This window comes from Coregonus clupeaformis, chromosome 7 (assembly GCF_020615455.1).
Source record: "Coregonus clupeaformis isolate EN_2021a chromosome 7, ASM2061545v1, whole genome shotgun sequence".
Lineage (NCBI taxonomy): Eukaryota > Metazoa > Chordata > Actinopteri > Salmoniformes > Salmonidae > Coregonus > Coregonus clupeaformis.
The window spans coordinates 34,300,327-34,317,192 of record NC_059198.1 but is presented as its reverse complement, the minus strand read 5'-3'; positions in this window follow the sequence as shown (position 1 = coordinate 34,317,192).

The window sequence follows — 16,866 nt, the reverse complement described above, 5'->3', positions numbered from 1 at the left end:
CCAGCCTGGTGCAGGTCTACAATGTTGTTTCTGGTGTCCTTTGACAGCTCTTTGGTCTTGGCCATAGTGGAGTTTGGAGTGTGACTGTTTGAGGTTGTGGACAGGTGTCTTTTATACTGATAACAAGTTCAAACAGGTGCCATTAATACAGGTAACGAGTGGTGGACAGAGGAGCCTCTTAAAGAAGAAGTTACAGGTCTGTGAGAGCCAGAAATCTTGCTTGTTTGTAGGTGACCAAATACTTATTTTCCACCATAATTTGCAAATAAATTCATAGAAAATCCTACAATGTGATTTTCTGGATTTTTTTTTCTCAATTTGTCTGTCATAGTTGACGTGTACCTATGATGAAAATTACAGGCCTCTCTCATCTTTTTAAGTGGGAGAACTTGCACAATTGGTGGCTGACTAAATACTTTTTTTCCCCACTGTAATTGGTTAAAGAAAATTGTGATAAATAAAAAAGTATACCAGTTTCTTTTAAGGACCAAAAAATTGACAACCGTGCCATGTAGATTACAAAATAGTTGGGAAGAGATTTTTGACGTACCGATTCCATGGCACATGGTTTATGAACTGATACGCAAAACGGCGCCGGATTCAAAACTTATAATTTTTCTATTAAAATTATTATACAAAATTCTTGCAACCAATAGAATGTTATTTATATGGGGGATACAACTTTCCCAGCTCTGCAGATTTTGCTGCGAAGAGACAGAATCATTAGATCATTTGTTTTGGTACTGTCCATATGTATCTTAGTTTTGGTCATAGGTCCAGAAATGGCTGAAGAATTGCAATATTTACCTGGAGCTAACCCTGCAGATAGCACTACTGGGTGATCTGAAAAGTCATAGTCAATCGATCAATAATATAATAATACTTTTAGCAAAAATGTTTATTTTCAATTTACAATCTGTAGAAACAATGAGAATAGAAAGGTTCAAAACGTTTGTGAAACATCACAGCACAGTTGAAAATACAGTGGGGGAAAAAAGTATTTAGTCAGCCACCAATTGTGCAAGTTCTCCCACTTAAAAAGATGAGAGAGGCCTGTAATTTTCATCATAGGTACACGTCAACTATGACAGACAAATTGAGAAAAAAAAATCCAGAAAATCACATTGTAGGATTTTCTATGAATTTATTTGCAAATTATGGTGGAAAATAAGTATTTGGTCACCTACAAACAAGCAAGATTTCTGGCTCTCACAGACCTGTAACTTCTTCTTTAAGAGGCTCCTCTGTCCACCACTCGTTACCTGTATTAATGGCACCTGTTTGAACTTGTTATCAGTATAAAAGACACCTGTCCACAACCTCAAACAGTCACACTCCAAACTCCACTATGGCCAAGACCAAAGAGCTGTCAAAGGACACCAGAAACAAAATTGTAGACCTGTACCAGGCTGGGAAGACTGAATCTGCAATAGGTAAGCAGCTTGGTTTGAAGAAATCACCTGTGGGAGCAATTATTAGGAAATGGAAGACATACAAGACCACTGATAATCTCCCTCGATCTGGGGCTCCACGCAAGATCTCACCTCGTGGGGTCAAAATGATCACAAGAACGGTGAGCAAAAATCCCAGAACCACACGGGGGGACCTAGTGAATGACCTGCAGAGAGCTGGGACCAAAGTAACAAAGCCTACCATCAGTGACACACTATGCCGCCTGGTACTCAAATCCTGCAGTGCAAGACGTGTCCCCCTGCTTAAGCCAGTACATGTCCAGGCCCATCTGAAGTTTGCTAGAGTGCATTTGGATGATCCAGAAGAGGATTGGGAGAATGTCATATGGTCAGATGAAACCAAAATATAACTTTTTGGTAAAAACTCAACTCGTCGTGTTTGGAGGACAAAGAATGCTGAGTTGCATCCAAAGAACACCATACCTACTGTGAAGCATGGGGGTGGAAACATCATGCTTTGGGGCTGTTTTTCTGCAAAGGGACCAGGACGACTGATCCGTGTAAAGGAAAGAATGAATGGGGCCATGTATCGTGAGATTTTGAGTGAAAACCTCCTTCCAACAGCAAGGGCATTGAAGATGAAACGTGGCTCGGTCTTTCAGCATGACAATGATCCCAAACACACCGCCCGGGCAACGAAGGAGTGGCTTCGTAAGAAGCATTTCAAGGTCCTGGAGTGGCCTAGCCAGTCTCCAGATCTCAACCCCATAGAAAATCTTTGGAGGGAGTTGAAAGTCCGTGTTGCCCAGCGACAGCCCCAAAACATCACTGCTCTAGAGTAGATTTTCATGGAGGAATGGGCCAAAATACCAGCAACAGTGTGTGAAAACCTTGTGAAGACTTACAGAAAACGTTTGACCTGTGTCATTGCCAACAAAGGGTATATAACAAAGTATTGAGAAACTTTTGTTATTGACCAAATACTTATTTTCCACCATAATTTGCAAATAAATTCATTAAAAATCCTACAATGTGATTTTCTGGATTTTTTTTTCTCATTTTGTCTGTCATAGTTGACGTGTACCTATGATGAAAATTACAGGCCTCTCTCATCTTTTTAAGTGGGAGAACTTGCACAATTGGTGGCTGACTAAATACTTTTTTCCCCACTGTATATATGGCAAATAGAAATCCAATATGGATGGTGTTAAGAGATAAATAGGAGGGGTTGAATGGAGCTGAAGGTTGGGACTAATAACAACTAATAACAACAAGATAACTAATGTAAAACATACTGTGGCCGTAAAACGTATATAGGTTAAGGTTAAGAACTTTTGTGAAAGAGCACAGTTTGAAAGATATGGCAAATAGAAATCAAACCGTGTCACGGTTTCGGCCGAGGCGGCTCCTTCTCCATGTTCGGGCAGGCTTCGGCGGTCGTCGTCTCCGGAGTACTAGCTGCCACCGTTCGATGTTTCATGTTTGATTGGTTTTGTCTGTTTGTTACACCTGTTTATTGTTAAGTGTTCATTAGGCACCCTATTTAGTTCTCTTGTGTTTGGTCAGGTGTTGTGTGTAATTGTTCGATGTCACGTGTTGTTGTTGGTCCTCTGTTTTGTGCTCTCTGTATTCGTTTTGTTTAAGAGAGTCCTGCACGTTGTGCGTATTTACTTTGGACAGTCCAGTGTGCGTATGTTTCGCCTGTGGCCTGTTGCCGTGTTGGCTTGTACTAACGGACTTCACTAAAGACATCTGTTTTTGAATCTCTGTGTCCTGCGTGTGATTCCACGTTCCCTCTACACTCAACCCTGACAGAATTACACACCATCTATATGGAATCAGCAGGAGCACCCGCACCCACCGAGATCATGGAGGAGCGCCTTCGTGGTCAGGAGGATAGAATCAACCAAATCGGGCACGCCCTGGACCGAGTGATGAACACCCTCCATCGATGGGAGACCAGCGGGGTACCCACACCCCCACCTACCGCACCATCACCATCGGTCAGCCCGCCCGTCCAACTACCGGAACCCAGTGGGATTCGGCTCTCGCTCCCGAGGGCGTACGACGGCACCGCTGCCGGGTGTCAGGGGTTCCTGTTACAAGTTGAACTCTACCTTGCCACCGTACACCCGGCGCCCTCGGGACACGAGAGCGTTTCCGCCCTCATCTCCTGTCTCACCGGCAAGGCGTTGGAGTGGGCCAACGCCGAATGGAGGAGAATAGACGCCGCTACTATCACCTATGCGGAGTTCTCCCGCCGCTTCCGTGCAGTGTTCGACCATCCACCAGAGGGGAAGGCGGCGGGGAGCGTCTATTCTACCTCCGGCAGGGGATGAGGAGCGCTCAGGAGTTTGCACTGGAGTTCCGGACTCTAGCGGCAGATGCAGGGTGGAATGAGCGGGCACTCATAGACCACTTCCGCTGCAGCCTCCGGGAGGACGTCCGCAGAGAGTTGGCGTGCAGGGATACTACACTTTCATTTGACCAGTTGGTTGACATGGCCATTCGGCTGGACACCCTGCTCGCTACCCGCAGATGTCCCAGGTGGGGGTCGCCCATTCCACCCTCCAGCGCCTCCGAGCCGAGCCCGATGGAGCTCGGAGGTGCTGGCGCTAGAGGAAGGAGAAGAAGGAGCCCGAGGGGGGCCGTCCCCTGCACCAACTGTGGCCGTGGAGGGCACACCGCGGCTAGGTGCTGGGGAGGGTCCCCTGGTGGAGGAGACGGCAGACCACACATTGGGGAGTCCTCCCAGGTGAGTAGGCGCCCCACTTACCCAGAGCTTTCTGTCGTACACATAACCATACCTGTTTGTTTTCCACAGGTTGCACCTCGTTCCCAGCATAAGGCGCTAGTAGATTCAGGCGCAGCTGGGAATTTTGTAGATCGCAAATTCTGTGTAGAGTTAGGGATTCCCCTCCTTCCGGTTAATAATCCTTTCCCTGTACATGCCCTAGATAGTCGTCCGTTAGGATCCGGGTTGATTAGGGAGGTCACAGCGCCACTTAGGATGGAGACGCAGGGGGGTCATGAGGAGACGATTCAGCTCTATCTGATCGACTCTCCTGCGTATCCGGTGGTACTGGGGCTTCCCTGGTTGATTACCCATGATCCTACTATTTCGTGGCGAGAGAAGGCTCTTAAAGGGTGGTCTGCTCAGTGTGAGGGGCTATGTCTGGGTGTTTCCGAGGGGCGACCTCGGTGGAGAGTCCGAACCAGATGCCCGCGTTGCACATTCCACCTGAGTATGAGGATTTGGCACTCGTGTTTAGCAAGACAAGAGCGGCACGGTTGCCGCCTCATAGACAGGGGGATTGTGCGATAGACCTCCAGGCAGGAGCTGCGCTCCCGCGGAGCCATGTGTATCCGTTGTCACAGGAGGAGAAGAGGGCAATGGAGACATACATTGCCGAGTCTCTGAGACAGGGATACATACGGCCCTCCACTTCACCCGCGTCCTCGAGCTTCTTTTTTGTGAAGAAAAAGGATGGAGGTTTGCGCCCGTGTATTGATTACCGCGGTCTAAATCAGGTGACTGTGAAATATAGTTATCCACTCCCGCTGATTGCGACTATGACGGAGTCATTACACGGGGCACGGTTCTTCACAAAATTGGACCTCAGGAGCGCATATAACTTGGTGCGCATTAGAGAGGGCGATGAATGGAAGACAGCATTTAGTACAACCTCCGGTCATTACGAGTATCTCGTCATGCCATACGGGTTAATGAATGCTCCATCAGTCTTCCAATCCTTTGTAGATGAGATTTTCCGGGACATGCAGGCGCAGGGAGTAGTGGTGTACATAGACGATATTCTGGTGTACAGTTCTACCCGGGTCGAGCATGTAGCCCTGGTGCGCAGAGTATTGAGGAGATTGTTGGAGCATGACCTGTATGTCAAAGCCGAGAAATGTATGTTCTTCCAGGAGTCGGTCTCCTTTTTGGGTTATCAGTTGTCTGCGTCAGGGGTGAGGATGGAGGTTGACCGTGTGTCAGCCGTGCGTAATTGGCAAACCCCAACCACGGTTAAAGAGGTGCAGCAGTTCTTGGGTTTTGCGAATTACTACCGGAGGTTTATCCGGGGGTTTTGGACAGGTGGCAGCTCCCATAACGTCCCTTCTGAAGGGGGGTTCCAGTGCGCTTGCGGTGGTCAGCTGAGGCGGACAGGGCTTTTGGGAAACTGAAGGACCTGTTTACCTCGGCTCCAGTGCTGGCGCACCCGGATCCCACTTTACCATTCCAAGTGGAGGTGGGACGCGTCTGAAGCCGGTATCGGGGCTGTTCTTTCACAACGGTCCGGCACACCACCTAAACTCCGCCCCTGTGCTTTTTATTCGAAAAAGCTCAGTCCGGCGGAGCGGAATTATGACGTAGGGGACAGGGAGCTGTTAGCCGTGGTACAGGCCCTAAAGGTGTGGAGGCATTGGCTTGAGGGGGCTCAACACCCTTTTCTCATTCTGACTGACCACCGTAACCTGGAATACATTCGGACAGCTAGGAGACTGAATCCTCGCCAGGCTCGGTGGACTATGTTTCTAGCCCGGTTCGTGTTTAAGATCACTTACATCCCTGGGTCCCAGAACGGGAAGGCAGATGCCCTGTCTCGGCGGTATGACACAGAGGAGAGGTGCGTGGAGCCCATTCCCATACTACCTAAGTCTTGTCTGGTTGCACCGGTGGTATTTACATTTACATTTTAGTCATTTAGCAGACGCTCTTATCCAGAGCGACTTACAGGAGCAATTAGGGTTAAGTGCCTTGCTCAAGGGCACATTTACGTCATTTAGCAGACGCTCTTATCCAGAGCGACTACAAATTGGTGCATTCACCCTATAGCCAGTGGGATAACCACTTTACAATTATACTTTTTTTTTTTTTTTCGGGGGGGGTGGTAGAAGGATTACTTTATCCTATCCCAGGTGTTCCTTAAAGAGGTGGGGTTTCAAATGTCTCCGGAAGGTGGTGAGTGACTCCGCTGTCCTGGCGTCGTGAGGGAGCTTGTTCCACCATTGGGGTGCCAGAGCAGCGAACAGCTTTGACTGGGCTGAGCGGGAACTATGCTTCCGCAGAGGAAGGGAGCCAGCAGGCCAGAGGTGGATGAACGCAATGCCCTCGCCTGGGTGTAGGGACTGATCAGAGCCTGAAGGTACGGAGGTGCCGTTCCCCTCACTGCTCCATAGGCAAGCACCATGGTCTTGTAACGGATGCGAGCTTCAACTGGAAGCCAGTGGAGTGTGCGGAGGAGGGGGTGACGTGAGAGAACTTGGGAAGGTTGAACACCAGACGGGCTGCGGCATTCTGGATGAGTTGTAGGGGTTTAATGGCACAGGCAGGGAGCCCAGCCAACAGCGAGTTGCAGTAATCCAGACGGGAGATGACAAGTGCCTGGATTAGGACCTGTGCCGCTTCCTGTGTAAGGCAGGGTCGTACTCTCCGAATGTTGTAGAGCATGAACCTGCAGGATCGGGTCACCGCCTTGATGTTGGCGGAGAACGACAGGGTGTTGTCCAGGGTCACGCCAAGGCTCTTCGCACTCTGGGAGGAGGACACAACGGAGTTGTCAACCGTGATGGCGAGATCATGGAACGGGCAGTCCTTCCCGGGAGGAAGAGCAGCTCCGTCTTGCCAGGGTTCAGCTTGAGGTGGTGATCCGTCATCCATACTGATATGTCGGCCAGACATGCAGAGATGCGATTCGCCACCTGGTTATCAGAAGGGGGAAAGGAGAAGATTAGTTGTGTATCGTCAGCGTAGCAATGATAGGAGAGGCCATGTGAGGATATGACAGAGCCAAGTGACTTGGTGTATACGGAGAAAAGGAGAGGGCCTAGAACTGAGCCCTGGGGGACACCAGTGGTGAGAGCACGTAGTGCGGAGACAGCTTCTCGCCACGCCACTTGGTAGGAGCGACCGGTCAGGTAGGACGCAATCCAGGAGTGAGCCGCGCCGGAGATGCCCAGCTCGGAGAGGGTGGAGAGGAGGATCTGATGGTTCACTGTATCAAAGGCAGCAGACAGGTCTAGAAGGACAAGAGCAGAGGAGAGAGAGTTAGCTTTAGCAGTGCGGAGAGCCTCCGTGACACAGAGAAGAGCAGTCTCAGTTGAATGACCAGTCCTGAAACCTGACTGGTTTGGATCAAGAAGGTCATTCTGAGAGAGATAGCAAGAGAGTTGGCTAAAGACGGCACGCTCAATAGTTTTGGAAAGAAAAGAAAGAAGGGATACTGGTCTGTAGTTGTTGACATCAGTGGGATCGAGTGTTGGTTTTTTTGAGAAGGGGTGCAACTCTCGCTCTCTTGAAGACGGAAGGGACATGGCCAGCGGTCAAGGATGAGTTGATCAGCGAGGTGAGGTAGGGGAGAAGGTCACCGGAGATGGTCTGGAGAAGAGAGGAGGGGATGGGGTCAAGCGGGCAGGTTGTTGGGCGGCCTGCAGTCACTAGTCGCAAGATTTTATCTGGAGAGAGAGGGGAGAAAGAAGTCAAAGCATAGGGTAGGGCAGTGTGAGCAGGACCAGCAGTGTCATTAGACTTAACAAACGAGGATCGGATGTCGTCAACCTTCTTTTCAAAGTGGTTGACAAAGTCATCCACAGAGAGGGAGGAGGGGGGGGGGATTCAGCAGTGAGGAGAATGTGGCAAAGAGCTTCCTAGGGTTAGAGGCAGATGCTTGGAATTTAGAGTGGTAGAAAGTGGCCTTAGCAGCAGAAACAGATGAAGAAAATGTAGAGAGGAGGGAGTGAAAAGATGCCAGGTCGGCAGGGGAGTTTAGTTTTCTTCCATTTCCGCTCAGCTGCCCGGAGCTCTGTTCTGTGAGCTCGCAATGAGTCATCAAGCCACAGAGCTGGAGGGGAGGACCGAGCCGGCCGGGAGGATAGGGGACACAGGGAGTCAAAGGATGCAGAAAGGGAGGAGAGGAGGGTTGAGGAGGCAGAATCAGGAGATTGGAGGGAGAAGGATTGAGCAGAGGGAAGAGATGATAGGATGGAAGAGGAGAGAGTAGTGGGAGAGAGAGAGCGAAGGTTGCGGCGGCGCGTTACCATCTGTGTAGGGGCAGAGTGAGTAGTGTTGGAGGAGAGCGAGAGAGAAAAGGATACAAAGTAGTGGTCGGAGACATGGAGGGGAGTTGCAGTGAGATTAGTAGAAGAGCAACATCTAGTAAAGATGAAGTCAAGCGTATTGCCTGCCTTGTGAGTGGGGGGATGGTGAGAGGGTGAGGTCAAAAGAGGAGAGGAGTGGAAAGAAGGAGGCAGAGAGAAATGAGTCAAATGTAGACGTGGGGAGGTTGAAATCCCCCAAGACTGTGAAGGGTGAGCCATCCTCAGGAAAGGAACTTGTCAAGCTCATTGATGAACTCTCCAAGGGAACCTGGAGGGCGATAGATGACAAGGATATTAAGCTTAAATGGGCTAGTGACTGTGACAGCGTGGAATTCAAATGAGGAGATAGACAGATGGGTTAGGGGAAAAATTGAGAATGACCACTTGGGAGAGATGAGGATTCCTGTGCCACCACCCCTCTGACCAGATGCTCTCGGGGTATGCGAGAACACATGGTCAGACGAGGAGAGAGCAGTAGGAGTAGCAGTGTTTTCAGTGGTAATCCATGTTTCCGTCAGTGCCAGGAAGTCGAGGGACTGGAGGGTGGCATAGGCTGGGATGAAGTCAGCCTTGTTGGCGGCAGAACGGCAGTTCCAGTGGCTGCCTGAGACCTGGAACTCCAGGTGTGTGGTGCGTGCAGGGACCACCAGGTTAGAGAGGCATCAGCCACGCGGTGTGAGGCGTTTGTGTAGCCTGTGCGGAGAGGAGAGAACAGGGATAGGCAGAGGCATAGTTGCCAGGCTGCAGCAGATGGCTACAATAATGCAGAGGAGATCGGGATGAAATGAACTAAACATCAGGGAAAGGAGAGAGCAGGCCTCCCTCACCAAAAAAAATAAATATATATAACTCTCCCAACTTCCACCTCAGAAACTATAATTGTTTCACTGAACCACCCGAGTAAAACTCTCCCAACTTCCACTTTAGAAATTAGAATTGTTGTAAACTACAGCAGACTGTTATCAGTAGCTGTAATTAAGTACAGCAGCTACCAACCACCTAACGTTAATGCCTCGGATGAGGTTAGAAAAACAGCTGAATGGTAGCAGCTAGCTGGCGGAGGGTGAGGGAGGTCGATGCGGAGATCGAGCGGGCATTACGCACCGACCCTAGCCCTCCACAGTGTCTGGTGGGTCGGACGTACGTCCCGCTCGAGGTCCGGGATCGGCTTATTTATTGGGCTCACACGTCACCCTCCTCTGGACATCCAGGTATTGGCCGGACGGTGCACTGCCTTAGTACAAGGTACTGGTGGCCAACGTTAGCCAGGGATGTGAGGATTTATGTCTCCTCCTGCTCAGTGTGTGCCCAGTGTAAGGCACCCAGACACTTGCCCAGGGGTAAGTTACAACCCCTGCCCGTTCCACAACGACCCTGGTCTCACCTCTCGTGGATTTTGTTACCGACCTTCCCTCCTCACAGGGGAATACCACCATCCTGGTCGTTGTGGATCGGTTCTCGAAGGCCTGTCGTCTCCTTCCCATGCCGGGTCTTCCTACTGCCCTACAGACCGCTGAGGCTCTATTTACTCACGTCTTCCGGCATTACGGGGTACCCGAGGATATAGTGTCTGATCGAGGCCCCCAGTTTACCTCCAGAGTCTGGAGAGCGTTTATGGAACGGTTGGGGGTTTCGGTGAGCCTTACCTCGGGTTACCACCCGGAGAGTAATGGGCAGGTCGAACGTGTCAACCAGGATGTGGGTAGGTTTCTGAGGTCATATTGCCAGGGCCGGCCGGAGGAGTGGGCGAGATATGTGCCCTGGGCCGAGATGGCACAGAACTCTCTCCGCCACTCCTCCACTAAACTAACCCCTTTCCAGTGTGTGTTAGGGTACCAGCCGGTTCTGGCACCTTGGCATGAGAGCCAGATCGAGGCCCCTGCAGTGAATGAGTGGGTGCGGCGCTCGGAGGAGACGTGGAACGCTGCACACGTCCATCTGCAGCGAGCCATCCGTCGACAGAAGACGAGCGCCGACCTCCACCGCAGTGAGGGGCCAGTGTACGCACCTGGAGATCGAGTCTGGCTCTCAACCAGAAACCTGCCCCTCCGCCTGCCCTGCCGGAAGCTGGGTCGGGCGGTTTGTGGGGCCTTTTAAAGTCCTGAGGAGATTGAACGAGGTGTGTTACAGGTTACAACTGCCCATTGATTACAAAAATATTAACCCCTCGTTCCATGTGTCTCTCCTCAGGCCGGTGGTAGCTGGTCCACTCCAGGACTTTGAGATAGAAGAGACTCCTCCGCCCCGTTGGACATCGAGGGGGCTCCGGCGTACACTGTTCGGGCCATCCTAGATTCGAGACGCCGGATGGGGGGTCTCCAATATCTCGTGGAGTGGGAGGGGTACGGCCCGGAGGAGCAGTGCTGGGTGCCGAGGAGGGACATCCTAGACCCGTCTCTTCTGACCGAGTTCCATCGTGGTCATCCTACGCGCCCTGCTCCGCGTCCTCCTGGTCGTCCCGAGGCCGGGGCCGGCGCACGGCTGGAGCCGTCTCCGGAGTACTAGTTCTCCTTGTTCGGGCAGGCTTCGGCGGTCGTCGTCTCCGGAGTACTAGCTGCCACCGTTCGATGTTTCATGTTTGATTGGTTTTGTCTGTTTGTTACACCTGTTTATTGTTAAGTGTTCATTAGGCACCCTATTTAGTTCTCTTGTGTTTGGTCAGGTGTTGTGTGTAATTGTTCGATGTCACGTGTTGTTGTTGGTCCTCTGTTTTGTGCTCTCTGTATTCGTTTTGTTTAAGAGAGTCCTGCACGTTGTGCGTATTTACTTTGGACAGTCCGGTGTGCGTATGTTTCGCCTGTGGCCTGTTGCCGTGTTGGCTTGTACTAACGGACTTCACTAAAGACATCTGTTTTTGAATCTCTGTGTCCTGCGTGTGATTCCACGTTCCCTCTACACTCAACCCTGACAAACCGGATGGACATCAGAAATAGATGGGAGAGGTTGAGGGTAGAGGAAGGACAGGAGTAAAACCAAATAGAACTATTGTAAAATAGACAGTGTCCATAAAATGTATATAGTATGTATAAGCTGGAAGTAGAGGCCTAAGCGTTGTTGTTCACTAGTTTACTCCAATTAGGGGAGGGGTGGTAGGGTTAGAAAGTAATAAAGGAAAATATATGTTTTAAAAAGGTATATATGTATGTATATATATGTGTGTATATGTATGTAGGTATGTATGTATGTGTATATGTATGTATTTATATGTGTATGTATGTGTGTGTATATATGTGTATGTACACTACTGGTCAAAAGTTTTAGAACACCTACTCATTCAAGGGTTTTCTTTGTTTTTACTATTTTCTGCATTGTAGAATAATAGTGAAGACATCAAAACTATGAAATAATACATATGGAATCATGTAGTAACCAAAAAAGTATTAAACAAATCAAAATATATTTGAGATTTGAGGTTCTTCAAATAGCCACCCTTTGCCTTGATGACAGCTTTGCACACTCTTGGCATTCTCTAAACCAGCTTCACCTGGAATGCTTTCCCAACAGTCTTGAAGGAGTTCCCACATATGCTGGGCACTTGTTGGCTGCTTTTCCTTCACTCTGCGGTCCGACTCATCCCAAACCATCTCAATTGGGTTGAGGTCATCTGATGCAGCACTCCATCACTCTCCTTCTTGGTAAAATAGCCCTTACACAGCCTGGACGTATGTTGGGCCATTGTCCTGTTGAAAAACAAATGATAGTCCCACTAAGCCCAAACCAGATGGGATGGTGTATCGCTGCAGAATGCTGTGGTAGCCATGCTGGTTAAGTGTGAATTCTAAATAAATCACAGACAGTGTCACCAGCAAAGCCCCCCCACACCATAACACCTCCTCCTCCATGCTGCACGGTGGGAAAAACACATGCAGAGATAATCCGTTCACCCATACCACATCTCACAAAGACGCGGCGGTTCAAACTAAAAATCTCCAATTTGCACTCCAGACCAAAGGACACATTTCCACCGGTCTAATGTCCAATGCTCATGTTTCTTGGCCCAAGCAAGTCTCTTCTTCTTATTGGTGTCCTTTAGTAGTGGTTTCTTTGCAGCAATTCGACCATGAAGGCCTGATACACACAGTCACCTCTGAACAGTTGATGTTGAGATGTGTCTGTTACTTGAACTCTATGAAGTATTTATTTGGGCTGCAATTTCTAAGGCTGGTAACTCTAATGAGCTTATCCTCTGCAGCAGAGGTAACTCTGGGTCTTCCATTCCTGTGGCGGTCCTCATGAGAGCCAGTTTCATCATAGCGCTTGATGGTTTTTGCGACTGCACTTGAAGAAACTTTCAAAGTTCTTGAAATGTTCAGTATTGACTGACCTTCATGTCTTAAAGTAATGATGGACTGTCGTTTCTCTTTGCTTATTTGAGCTGTTCTTGCCATAATATGGACTTGGTCTTTTACCAAATAAGGCTATCTTCTGTATACCCCCCCCCTACCTTGTCACAACAAAACTGATTGGCTCAAACGCATTAAGAAGGAAAGAAATTACACAAATACATTTTTAACAAGGCACACCTGTTAATTGAAATGCATTCCAGGTGACTACCTCATGAAGCTGGTTGAGAGAATGCCAAGAGTGTGCAAAGCTGACATCAAGGCAAAGGGTGGCTACTTTGAAGAATCTCAAATATAAAATATATTTTGATTTGTTTTACACTTTTTTGGTTACTACATGATTCCATATGTGTTATTTCATAGTTTTGATGTCTTCACTATTATTCTACAATGTAGAAAATAGTAAAAATAAAGACAAACCCTGAATGAGTCGGTCTTCAAAAATTTCTGACCGGTAGTATATATACAGTGGGGAGAACAAGTATTTGATACACTGCCGATTTTGCAGGTTTTCCTACTTACAAAGCATGTAGAGGTCTGTAATTTTTATCATTGGTACACTTCAACTGTGAGAGACGGAATCTAAAACAAAAATCCAGAAAATCACATTGTATGATTTTTAAGTATCTAATTTGCATTTTATTGCATGACATAAGTATTTGATCACCTACCAACCAGTAAGAATTCCGGCTCTCACAGACCTGTTACTTTTTCTTTAAGAAGCCCTCCTGTTCTCCACTCAATACCTGTATTAACTGCACCTGTTTGAACTCGGTACCTGTATAAAAGACACCTATCCACACCAGTGGCGGCTCCTGAAAAAATTCTCAGGAGGGGCAATTTTTCTGATGATTTAGGTGACCTACACACATTTTAAAAAAGATATGTCCAGCAACAACATGAAGACAGGGGCAGCATATAAGTCAATACCAGAAGCATTTATTGACTGATCTGGGGAGATGGATTCCAGTTTCTGTGACAGATTATAAATAATCTCTGATGCCTTTGTTATATTAGCTTTTGGTTGAATGTACTGTCGTAGTAAATATATAATGTTATAGCTTGGTCTGACTAAAATCTTGTGCATGACCCATTTTGTGTTGGGCCTTTGTATTCAATACAATGAACAAGAGTCCTATCTTGTCAGCCTTGTCAGCAGGTGGCTAAGGATAACACCCACGCCATAGGTCTCTCAGTTCTTCCAACTCACGAGTTCTTGCCCTGAGGACACACACACACACACCCACACACACACACACACACACACACACACACACACATCATCACTGATAAACACACACACACACACACACACACATCATCACTGATAACAAACACACACACACACACACACACACACACACACACACTGATAACAAACACACACACACACACACAAATCCTCTTCTCTTAGGCTGAACATCTGAAGACAGAGAACCCGACTCAGAGCCAATGCAACAGTGACACTAGCCTGGAGGTGACCTCGCCCAACTCATCAGGACCAATCAGAAGATCAGAACTACTAGATTCAACCTACTTCATTTTATTGTATAAAATGTCAGCACACAATGTTTAGGGGCTCTTCTGATAAACTCCCTACGAGTTTGACTGAACGTGTCCGTGCACGCGATTCCAGATATCTTTACCTCTGAATAAACTGCCTTATATTATACAATTATCCACCTTGTCCAAAAGTCTCTACTTGGTCTCCGTTCTCCAGTAAACTTGTTTTATCAACAATAGTAAGGTTCAATGACACAGAAAGCAGTTCAATGTCGGGGTACAGAGTCGCTCTCTTACCAGGATCGCGGTCCGCTCTGACCAGGGTGAAGCCGGCCGGCTCCACCTCTCTGTCCGGGACTCTGTCATCCAGCCAAGTCTCCCAGCTGTATTGGGATTCCGCTGCCAGCAGCGTTTTCATTATTTAGTCCGTTCGTAGCGGGTATGTACACGATCAACAAGATCAGTCCAAAACCGAAGATCAGTCCAAAGCAGAATGTTTGCAGAATGTTTGTAAACTAAGTCTACAAATTAAAAACATAAAATAACGCCACACTGCAGGTCGCAACATAGACGCTGCTAGCCGCCATTGTCTTAGTTACGTTCAACGTTACGTCACGTATGACGAAAGCGCGTAAGTGCATGCCCACAGACACCCATAGATAATGTATTGAAAGCTTTGAAATGTGAAAAAAATAGATTTTACATGACAGGCTATGAGAGACTTCTGGGCGATTTTCAACCTGACTGAAATCGCCCAAAAAACGGGCGGGGCCATTTGAAGCACGACTTTAGCCTGATTTGACATTTAGTGGCTGGCAGATCAGACGTGAACACTGATAACTGCTGTTGCCGTGATATAATTGATTAGAAAAAAAATCCCTTCCTTTTCCCGTTTGGCAGTGCGTCGCCCATATCGCCCTATTGAACAAGCCGTCCCTGATCCACACACTCAATCAAACAGACTCCAACCTCTCCACAATGGCCAAGACCAGAGAGCTGTGTAAGGACATCAGGGATAAAATTGTAGACCTGCACAAGGCTGGGATGGGCTACAGGACAATAGTCAAGCAGCTTGGTGAGAAGGCAACAACTGTTGGCGCAATTATTAGAAAATGGAAGAAGTTCAAGATGACGATCAATCACCCTCGGTCTGGGGCTCCATGCAAGATCTCACCTCGTGGGGCATCAATGATCATGAGGAAGGTGAGGGATCAGCCCAGAACTACACGGCAGGACCTGGTCAATGACCTGAAGAGAGCTGGGACCACAGTCTCAAAGAAAACCATTAGTAACACACTACGCCGTCATGGATTAAAATCCTGCAGCGCACGCAAGGTCCCCCTGCTCAAGCCAGCGCATGTCCAGGCCCGTCTGAAGTTTGCCAATGACCATCTGGATGATCCAGAGGAGGAATGGGAGAAGGTCATGTGGTCTGATGAGACAAAAATATAGCTTTTTGGTCTAAACTCCACTCGCCGTGTTTGGAGGAAGAAGAAGGATGAGTACAACGCCAAGAACACCATCCCAACCGTGAAGCATGAAGGTGGAAACATCATTCTTTGGGGATGCTTTTCTGCAAAGGGGACAGGACGACTGCACCGTATTGAGGGGAGGATGGATGGGGCCATGTATCACGAGATCTTGGCCAACAACCTCCTTCCCTCAGTAAGAGCATTGAAGATGGGTCGTGGCTGGGTCTTCCAGCATGACAACGACCCGAAACACACAGCCAGGGCAACTAAGGAGTGGCTCTGTAAGAAGCATCTCAAGGTCCTGGAGTAGCCTAGCCAGTCTCCAGACCTGAACCCAATAGAACATCTTTGGAGGGAGCTGAAAGTCTGTAATGCCCAGCGACAGCCCCGAAACCTAAAGGATCTGGAGAAGGTCTGAATGGAGGAGTGGGCCAAAATCCCTGGTGTAGTGTGTGCAAACCTGGTCAAGACCTACAGGAAACATATGATCTCTGCAATTGCAAACAAAGGTTTCTGTACCAAATATTAAGTTCTGCTTTTTTGATGTATCAAATACTTATGTCATGCAATAAAATGCAAATGAATTACTTAAAAATCATACAATGTTATTTTCTGGATTTTTGTTTTAGATTCCGTCTCTCACAGTTAAAGTGTACCTATGATAAAAATTACAGACCTCTACATGCTTTGTAAGTAGGAAAACCTGCAAAATCGGCAGTGTATCAAATACTTGTTCTCCCCACTGTATATATATATATATATATACAAACCCCCAGGATGCCTTATTGCTATTATAAAGTGATTACCAACGTAAACATATTTTTTTGTCATACCCATGGTATATGGTCTGATATACCACTGCTTTCAGCCAATCAGCATTCAGGCCTCAAACTAATTTACAGTGCAATGAAAAAGTATTTTCCCCCTTTCTAATTTTCTCTACTTTTGCATATTTGTGATACTGAATGTTATCAGATCTTCAACCAAAACCTAATATTAGATAAAGGGAACATAAGTGAACAAATAACACAACAATTA